Genomic DNA, 10,486 nt, shown 5'->3' on the forward strand with positions numbered 1-10,486 from the left:
CAAGTGATCCACCTGCCTCGGCCTCCCAAAGTGTTAGGATTACAGGCGTGAGCCACTGCTCCCATCTGTATTAATGACTTTTAATGGCAGAAACCTCCATTACTTTTGCACCAACCTAATAATCTTTCTGGATTTTTCTGATTGTTTTCCCATCATTCTTTTACAATGTTATTTTATCTTCTATATTTCTTATAAAGTAGAAGTGAGCAGTTTCCAAGACTCTCACTTCTGTATTTCGGTTGACATTTTGGGCACGTCCCTAAACATGGAGCGCTGTGTGCTCTGTATTGCATCCCACTTGGAGGAGGGTGTGCCCTGCTAGGCTGTCCCCCTCTGCTGTATCATCGCTTGTTACAGGAGATTTCTAGGTCTTTTCTTCCTGCCTTCCTTTTTTTTTTTTTTTAAATAGAAATGGGATCTCCCTACGTTAAGCCAGTCTGGTCTTGAACTCCTAACCTAAAGTGAGCCTCCTGCCTTGGCCTCCCAAAGTTCTGGGATTATAGGCATGAGTCACCTTGCCCGACCAGATCTTTTCTTTCTTTTTTTTTTTTTTGAGATGGAGTCTCGCTCTGGAGTGCAGTGGCGAGATCTCAGCTCACTGCAAGCTCCGCCTCCTGGGTTCAGGCCATTCTCCTGCCTCAGCCTCCCAAGTAGCTGGGACTACAGGCGCCCACTATGACGCCCGGCTAATTTTTTTTTGTATTTTTTTTTAGTAGAGACGGGGTTTCACCATGTTAGCCAGGAAGGTCTCGATCTCCTGACCTCGTGATCCACCCACCTCGGCCTCCCGAAGTGCTGGGATTACAGGCGTGAGTCACTGTGCCTGGCCTCAGGTCTTTTCACTGGAGATGTGATTCCCCCTTTACAATCAGGAAGTAATAGGCGATTCCTGGGCACTGTGCAGATATCCTTTACCCCAAATGGTTTCCACATTCGTACACAATACAGGACTTGCCTGAATCAATTTTATTGTGAGAGTTTGTGAAATGGAGATTCCTGCCTCACCCATTCTGTCATTTATTCCACGTTTATCTGTTGGTGGTGTTCTATAAAGATATTTTCTTGGGGCCGGGCGTGGTGGCCCATGCCTATTATCTCAGCACTTTGGGAGGCCGAGGCGGGGGGATCACTTGAGGTCAGGAGTTTGAGACCAGCCTGGCCAATATGTAAAACCCCATCTCTACTCAAAATATAAAACAATTAGCCGGGCGTGGTGGCGGGCGCCTGTAATCCCAGTTACTCCAGAGGCCGAGGCAGGAGAATCGCATGAACCCAGGAGGTGGAGATTGCAGTGAGCTGAGATAGCACCGCTGCGCTCCAGGCTGGGTGACAGAGCGAGACTGCGTCCAAAAAGTGAAAATAAAAAGGTATTTTCTCACTTCAACCGGGTTAAGGGCCATAGTTCCTCCTAAAATGGCAGGGCAATTGCTGGATTATTTCTGTATGTTTACCAGTTTTCAAGGTAAGGATTTGGTAAATAGTCATCCCCAGTAGAGGCAAACGTTTCTCTCCCCGCAACCCGAAACCCCCACACCCACCCCGAGTATCACTATATGGATTCATGGCAATTTTTATTCAGTGTTTTACAATCAGTTACAGTCATTCTTTTTGATGCTCAAATTATCCTAATTTTCCTAGAAACACACCTTCATCTGGCTCTTTGGTCTTTGAAGGCTTGCTTGCTGTGTTGCGATCTGTTTTCGTCTTCTGGGTGGAGTCCTGGAGCTGGAGTTTCAGGTAGAAGGGACAGTGTGTGTCCTGTGGCCGAGGCGACCAGCCCACAGCGTGCATTGCTGCCCATTTCCTGCCAGTCCTGGGAGGAGAGTGCCTAGGAGTTTCAAGGTTTCAAGCTGACAGGTCTTTGTTTTCCTTTTTTGGATTGGCTTAGGTTTAGGGTTGTCCCAGCCTCATAAAATGAGTTGGGTAGCTTTCTGTGAGAAAGGCTTTTGTCTCTGCCTCTCATATTGCATCTCCATTTATTTTACTTTTTGGGGGGAGGTTCTTGTCTGTGGTTTAGACCATCTGTCTCCTTACCACTCTGTCCATCTCAGTATTTTTCCCTTGCCACTGTGTCCATCAGCGTTCTGGGAGCCTCTCAGTTTTGTCTTTTTGCCACCTATGACATTTTCTGTAATGTGCATTTTTCCCTTTGGCTCCTTCCAGTTGGATTTTAATTTTTCCGTAGTGTGATTGTTTTCGGTTTTTCTTCTAATCTTGGTCAGCATCTTAGCTTGTTTTCTTTTAATTTTATCCTGTTCTCATATTGGTGCTCCCTGTCCTTTAAAAACATTTTAATTTTAACTTTTTAAATAAAAGGTGTGTCTTCCTGCATCTCACTAATGACAAGAGTTGCATCTTTTCTAAAATGGTCTTCCATTTTCTGCAATCATTCATTTCAGGTTTGTGCATGTACTTTATGGCATGTTTTTCCATCAGCCTCCCGCCTCCCCCTTTCTGTTCAGATTTCGTATTCCTTGAATGGTGTTTCAGGCTGTGGGTTCGAATTGCTGTTTGCTGGGCACAGTCTGGGGCTGGCCATGGGGTGACCGGCCACGGGCCCAGGCTGTGTCTCTGCTGCTCTGGACGGGCTCTCCCCTCACCTTGAATTCCTGTGCAGTGGCCCCATTTTCTGTGTCCGTGTGTGTTCCTGAGTAGTGGGTGTTTGTTGATGACCTGCTGCCCACTCTGCTGGCTCTGCTCTTCTGTGTCTGAGGGTGAAGGGTGTCTGCCTCCCTCTCCCCTGCAGGAAGGACTGGACTCTCATCCCCTGATGAATGGTGCTTTGTCCTTAGAGAATGATGGAAGAGGGACACTCTTTCTTTTTCTTTTAAACCTGCTATTTTAACCATTTTGACGTGTACAGTTAAGTGCCATTAAGTACATTAATGGTATTGTGTAACCATCACCTCTATCCAGTTTGGGAACTTTTGTATCCCCTACATGGAAATCCCTTCCCCATCGTGAGTCACTCCTCATTTCCCCCTTCTCCCAGCCCCTGACAAGCACTAATCTGCTTTCCATCTCTATGGATTTGCCTATTCTGGGTATTTCATTTATTATTTATTTATTTATTTATTAGATAGAGTCTTGCTCTTTCGCTCAGGTTGGAGTGCAGTGGCTCAATCTCAGTTTACTGCAATCTCTGCCTGCCAGGTTCAAGTGATCCTCTCACTTCAGCCTCCCGAGTAGCTGGGGTTACAGGTGTGCTCCACCGTGCCTGGCTAATTTTTGTATTTTTAGTACAGAGGGGGTTTCACCATGTTGTGGCCAGACTGGTCTTCCAATTCCTGACCTCAAGTGATCTGAGCGCCCTAGCCTCCCAAAGTGCTGGGATTACGTGCATGAGCCACCGTGCCTGGCCACTGAGCATTATATTTTCAAGGCTTATTTATGTTGTACGTTTCAGAACTTCTTTCTGTTTTTGAGTGAATAATACTTTGTTCTGTGAATGTACTACATTTTGTTTGCTCATTCATCGGTTGACAGATATTTGGATTGCTTCTACCTTTTGACTATTATGAATAGAACTGCTGTGAACATTCATGTACAAATTATTATTTAAATACCTGTTTTCATTTGTTTATTTATTTATTTTTTAAATTTTTGAGACAGGGTCTCTGTCACCCAGGCTGGAGTACAGTGGTGCAGTCATGGCTCACTGCAGCCTCCACATCTTGGGCTCAAGCAGTCCTCCCACCTCAGCTTCCCAAGTAGCTGTGACTATAGATGTGTACCACCATGCCTGGCCAATGTTTAAATTTTTTTGTAGGGAAGAGGTCTTGCTATGTTGTGCAGGTTGGTCTTGAACACTTGGGCTCAAGTGGTCTTCTTGCCTCGGCCTCCCAGAGTGCTGGGATTACAGGTGTGAGCCACTGTGCCCGGCTGACCTGTTTTCATTTCTTTTGGGTACATACATGTGAGTTAAATTGCTGGATAATTCTGTGTTTATCTTGTTGAGGAGCTGCCAAACCGTTTTCCACAATGGCTGCACCATTGTAAGTTTCCTCCAGCAGTGTAGAGAGTTCCGATGTTTCCACACTTGCCAACACTTGTTACTTTCCACTTATTGTAGTATAAAGTTATAATATTTAATAATGTAAGAATATTGTATTATTAATCGGTTCCTCAGTGACTAACAGTGTTGAGCATCTTTTCATGTGTTTGACCATTTGTATATATTTTTCCAATTGGGTTGTCTTCTTGTTGAATTGTAAGAGTTTTTTATATATTTTGGGTACTAGACCTTTATTAGATACATGATTTGCAAATATTTTCTCTGTGAGTTGTGTTTTCACTCTCTTGATACTGTCCTTTGAGGCACAAAAGTTTTGAATTTTGATGAATTTTGATGAAGTCTGATTTTTTTCTTTTGTTGCTTGTGCTTTTGGTGTTATACTTAAGAAACCATTGCCTAATCCAGAATCAAGATTTATGCCTATGTTCTTTCACGAGTTTTGTAGTTTCAGCTATTATTAATATATTTAGTCTTTGATCCGTTTTGAGTTATTTTTTGTGTGTGGTGTGAGGTCAGGTTCCAACTTCATTCTTCCTGTGTGGATGTGCAGTTGCTCCAGCACCATCTGTTGAAGAGGAGTACTCTCCAGCTGGAGTCTGCCTCCCCAGCTGTGCAAACAGCCCTGCAGTATTGAAAAACAGCCACAGAGCTTCTCAGGAGTGCTTGGTAATCTCAATGGAGTTCATAAAGTGATTCTTAATAGAATTATTCTTATGGATGGTTATGAGACATTTACATGTTTAAAGGATTTAAAAGGAAGTATTTGCATTTCAGAATTTTTACTGCCATGGAACTCGTCTACGTTTTATTTTGTTCACCCAGGCAGGAGTGCAGTGGTATGATCTCCGCTCACTGCAGCCTCTACCTCCCGAGCTCAAGTGATCCTCCCACTCAGCCTCCTGAGTAGCTGGGACCACAAGCATGCACCACCACACCTAGGTAATTTTTGTATTTTTTGTAGAGATGGGTTCTTGCTATGTTGCCTAGGCTGTCCTCGAATTCCTGGGCTCAAGCAGTCGGCCCGCTTCAGCCTCCCAAAGTGCTAGGATTACAGGTGTGAGCTACTGCGCCCAGCCTCTTCTACGCTTTAGGTTTGAGAATATGGACTTGATTCAGTTCTTTTTATAGTTTGGTAAACTAGAAATAACACTCATCTCATTAAATCCAGTCTCATTTGACATTCTCTGAACTCTGATAAAAATGGACACTATAGTACTCAGAGGCTGGGCAGAAAGGAAGTCTGAGAAGTTGTACTGTATCTCCTTTCTCTCTGTGTGGTTGCTGAACGTTTCTATGTACTTCAGGAGGGCAAGTAGAACCAGGTTTGTCAAGAATTGAGCCATGAGTCTATTTTAGTTTTTATTTTTTTCTTACATTTAAGGGAGATCTGACAAATGAGGCGTGAGTCTAATGCCAAAGTGTATTTTTATTGTCCAATAGTCACATTGTCTGTGTTTTTATATCTGACTAGTGTTTTGTATAAGTGGGAATTCTGCTGTTTATAGAAACTCCTTGGTAGTTAACTGCAGCTTCTTTGTCCTCTGGCAGCAGAAATGGGTATAACCATTTGGGAAAGTGACTTAGTGAGTGTCTGAATAACTCCGAGAGACTCTTGGTCCAGAATTCTAACACTGGGACTCTTTCCTGAGAAAATAATCTTAAATATGAAGGTCATGAACAACATGTTTATTGTACCATTAAATATAAAAAGTTGCAAAGCACCCCAGTGTCCAAGTCCAGCTTGAGACAAACTCCACCAGAACACTCCAGTGTAATGACTCAGTGAGTTAATGATAATAGCTGATAAAATGGGTACTGTGGGCGGGTCCCGTGCTGTGCTCTGTGTGCGTGCTATGCCACTTCACCTTCACAACTTCATGGCGGCTGCACCGGGTCACAAAGCCGGAAAGTGGCAGTGTGTGAGGCTCTCAATCCCTGAAGCCGCCAGCCAGGTAATTGAGGAGGGCAGCAACAGGGACGGTACTGTGTGATGTTGGAGAAATAAAGAGGCAAAGCTGCGTTTACAGAATGCGTTTCAGCAGTGTGTAAAACACTGGAAATAAGGTGGAATAGGAAATAACATGGAGGAAGTTTCTCATGATATCGCAGGTCGGGTTAGGTGGTGGGATTTGTATTATTTTTATGTTTACATCTGCTTGCCTGCATATTCTAAAATGAGCATGTATTATTTTATACCAAAGGAAACAAAAAGGCGTAACACGCTTCCCTTCGGTGGAAGACTCCTAATGGTAAGAGGGGCTGTGTCACGACGTGGTGATGATTCAGAATGGAGAAGCGGCTGCCCTCAGCCTTATCTGGAATGTCCTAAAACAGCTGAAACAGTACTGTTGGATCAAAACAGATTGAATTTCAGGAGTCAAATATACAAAGGGGCATGCTTGTGAAAATATAGGATTTAAGTTTCATAATGTCCTAATAAATGAGTACATTATATGGAACAACTTAATTATGTTCCCCTTTGTTTAAACTTTTAACTCCTGTGTTGAAATTAAATCTACACTTACCTAAGCGGCGAGCTCAAGATCTTGATATAAATAGGATGTATTTTATCTTGAGATGTAAACTGTTTGATGCGTGCAACATTATCAGTTCTTTAGATATGTTCATAATGATATTAGCATCCCTAAACATTTGAATAAATAAAAAAGAAATAGCATATAGAGGAATAACACACAAAGCAAAAGCAGATCTAGTTGCAGCATATTGTTGTTTGGAAAAGCAAGTTATTAAATAATTAATATATCATATAACTCCCCTTTATGTTTTTTAGTTTAATTTTTTTTTGACACAGGGTTTTTTTCTGTTTGTTTGTTTGTGTTTTTGAGATGAAGTCTCGCTCTGTCCCCCAGGCTGGAGTGCAGTGGTGTGATCTCGGCTCACTGCAACCTCTGCCTCCTGGGTTCAAGCATTTCTCCTGCCTCAGCCTCCTGAGTAGCTGGGATTACAGGTCCCTGCCACGACACCTGGCTAGTTTTTGTATTTTTAGCAGAGACAGGATTTCACCATGTTGGCCAGGCTGGTTACGAACTCCTGACCTCAAGTGTTCCACCTGCCTCTGCCTTCCAAAATGCTGGGATTACAGGCGTGAGCCACCGCACCTGGCCTTGACACAGGGTCTCGCCCTGTCACGCAGGCTGGAGTGCAGTGGTGCCATCATTGCTCACTGCAGCCTTGGACTCTTGGGCTCAGGTGATTTTCCTGTCTTGGCCTCCCCAGAGGCTGGGACTACATGTGTGTGCCACCATGCCCAGCTAATCTTTAAATTTTTTGTAGAGATGGCATCTCACCGTGTTGCCCAGACTGGTCTTGAACTCCTGGGCTCAAGTGATTTGCCCACCTCTTTCTCCCAAAGTGCTGAGATTACAGGTGTGAGCCATAGCACCTGGCAAGTTTGTTTTTACGTGTTTTTTTTTTTTTTTTAAAAGAGGCATGCTCTTGTTCTGTCATCCAGGCTGCAGTGCAGTGGTTCAGTCATAGGTCACTGGAGCCTAAATTCCTGGGTTCGAGCAACTTTTCTGCCCCAGTTTCCCTAGTAGCTAGGACTACAGGCATATGCCACCATACCCAGCCAATTTTTAAAGTTTTTATAGAGATGGAGTCTCTATAAAAGCAGAGGGATACTTTACTATGGTATGTTGCCTAGGCTGGTCTTGGATTCCCGGGCTCAAGTGATCTGCCTGCCTCATCCTCCCAAAGTGCTGAGATTACAGGTGTGAGATACCATGCCCAGCCCCACTTTTCTGTTTTATTTACATACTTGAAAACAGACGGAGCCGGGTGTGGTGGCTCACGCCTGTAATCCCAGCACTTTGGGCGCCCAAGTCGGACGGATCACCTGATGTCAGGAGTTCAAGACCAGCCTGGCCAACAAGGTAAAATCCTGTCTGTACTAAAAATAACAAAAATTAACCATGCGTGATGGCGCACGCCTGTAGTCCCAGCTACTTGGGAGGCTGAGGCAGGAGAATCGCTTGAACCTGGGAGGTGGAGGTTGCAGTGAGCCCAGACCGTGCCACCACACTCCAGCCTGGGTGACAGAACGAATCTGTCTCAAAAAAGAAAAAAGAAAAAAGAAGAAAGAAAACAGATGGGAAGGATGTTATCTTGGAATGTGAATAGTAGGTGTTAGTAGTGGCTGGGCTCTGGGTGGTCTTAAGTAAATAAAAAGTAACCTCCAGCAAACAAGTCTGCCATGAGTTGGGCCGTTTAACACAGGACTTTATTTCCACCAAATGTCAGAAAACAGGTGAGGAAGCAGCTGGTTGAGCATGTGCCAGGGGAGAGGAGGTTGAATGCTGATAGTAGCAGCACTGCCGCATTGTTCTCAGGTGCTTGTGAGATCCATAGGTCAGGAAGCTGGGGAGGCTGCCTCTAGCCCAGGCAGCACCAGCTTCAGGCCTCTGGTATGTTTCACTGACTTCCAAGTTTCCAAAGCGCCCTGTCTGCACCCCTTTTATGACACTTGAAAACGATTTGTGGAAATTTCCAAACAGACGCAGAAGTAGAGACCGTTGAATTAATCACATCAGCCTTGTGTCTTTCTTGTTTCATCTGTTTCCACCCCCTTCTCCCACCCCTACTTTTTTTCCTGAGCATTTTAAAGCGAATTATTCTGTTCTTCCTACTATGTCAAGTATCCTTCTGCTGGAGCAGTTTCCTGAAAGGTCAAGGGTCGAGTCCCTTTCATTGTAGTATTCCAAGCCGCACTCAGCACTCAAGTGTTCAATAAACATTTATTGAAACAGAGTGATTTCATTCCACAGCTTGATAGGGAGATGGATTTTGTTCTGTAGGTTTCACGGAAGCTGAATCTTTCCTACCTTAATGAACCATGGATAGCATGTGTGTATTTTGGGATGTCGCTCCTGCTGCTGGTGGTTAAGGTTTGTGCCTTTGGTGTGTAGTGGAGATGGGTTTGTGCATAAATTCACTTTCAGAAAAAGTAGGGTGATTGGTTATGGCTTAATTTAGTCTGAACTTGTACAGACAAAAATAATGAAAAGTAAATCTTCCCCAAACATAAAAAAATGTTTTTCATTTGCTGTCTAAGTGTGGAGAGAGTTGAAATCAGACAGGTCTGAGTCTGAAGCCCACACCTGTCACTTCACTGTAGATGTCTGTGTCCTCTCTGGACCCCAATTTCTTCATTAGTAAAATGGGGCCATAACTATTGTATGGGGCAAATTAAATACAGATTTTACATAAGCTCCTGGCACACAGTAGGCACTCCATAAATACTGATTCTTTCTTCTCCTTGCCCATGATTCTGTGAAATGGGAACATTTCCTGGGCCTCCCTTAGACGGTCATTGTATGGATTAAATGGGTAATCTCTGGAAAGTGCTTACACCTGAGCCTGGAGCAAGTCAGAGCTCGTCTTCCTGGGTGCTGCTACGGGTGCAGCCCCTGCCCTGGGAGTCCTTTTAAAATCATATGTGTGCCTTCCCTGTCTCGTCTACCCTGTTCCCTTTCCCTAGAGGTAACCACTTAACCATTTTAATTGTTATTTTGGTTAAATTGTTTCTTTTTGAAAAAAAACTTTATCTTCTTCACACACACACAATGACCTCCTTTTTACACAAAGATATTAATAGCATGTTCCTTTTTTTTTGGAGATGGAGTTTTGTTCTTGTCTCCCAGGCTGGAGTGCAATGGCACGATCTCGGCTCACTTCAACTTCCACCTCCCAGGTTCAGATGATTCTCCTGCTTCAGCCTCCCGAGTAGGTGGGATTACAGGCGTGTACCACCACGCCCGGCTAATTTTTTGTATTTTTAGTAGAGATAGGGTTTCACCATATTGGCCAGGCTGGTCTCCAACTCCTAACCTCAGGTGATCCACTCGCTTCGGCCTCCCAAACTGCTGGGATTACAGGCGTGAGCCACTGCGCCTGGCCCCTTAATAGCATGTTCTATGCATGTTCTGCACAGTTCTCTTTTTACTTACTCTGATTTGGAGACCGTTCCATAACATATAAAGATATCTTCCACAATCCTTGTATAGTTATGTGGTACTGCAAAGTTTGAATGTACTGTAGTTTATTCGACCACTAGCCTGTTGGTGGGCATTTGGGTTATTTTCAGTGTTCTTCTATAATAGTTTGTAGCACATAGCCTTGTACCAACTTTGTTTTCTATTTTGCCAAGGTGTCTTTTGGGATAGATTCCTAGGAGTGGGCTTGCTAGATCAAAAGAGTAAACGCATGAATAACGACTCTGGATTTTGCCAAGTGTCTGTCTTCAGGGCCATCCTGTTTTGCAGTCGTGTCGAGTGCCCGTCTCCCCATTGCCATAGAAGCAGAATGTGTTGCCTCTTTGTTTTTTTTGTTAATTCGTTTTGAGATAGGGTCTTGCTCTGTCACCCAAGCTGGAGTGCAGTGGTGTGATCACAGCTCACCGCAGCAACCTCTACATCTTGGGCTCAGGTGATCCTCCCACCTCAGCCTCTCAAG

The sequence above is a fragment of the Colobus angolensis genome, unplaced genomic scaffold (genome assembly GCF_000951035.1).
Source record: "Colobus angolensis palliatus isolate OR3802 unplaced genomic scaffold, Cang.pa_1.0 Scaffold33, whole genome shotgun sequence".
In the NCBI taxonomy this organism is placed as follows: domain Eukaryota; kingdom Metazoa; phylum Chordata; class Mammalia; order Primates; family Cercopithecidae; genus Colobus; species Colobus angolensis.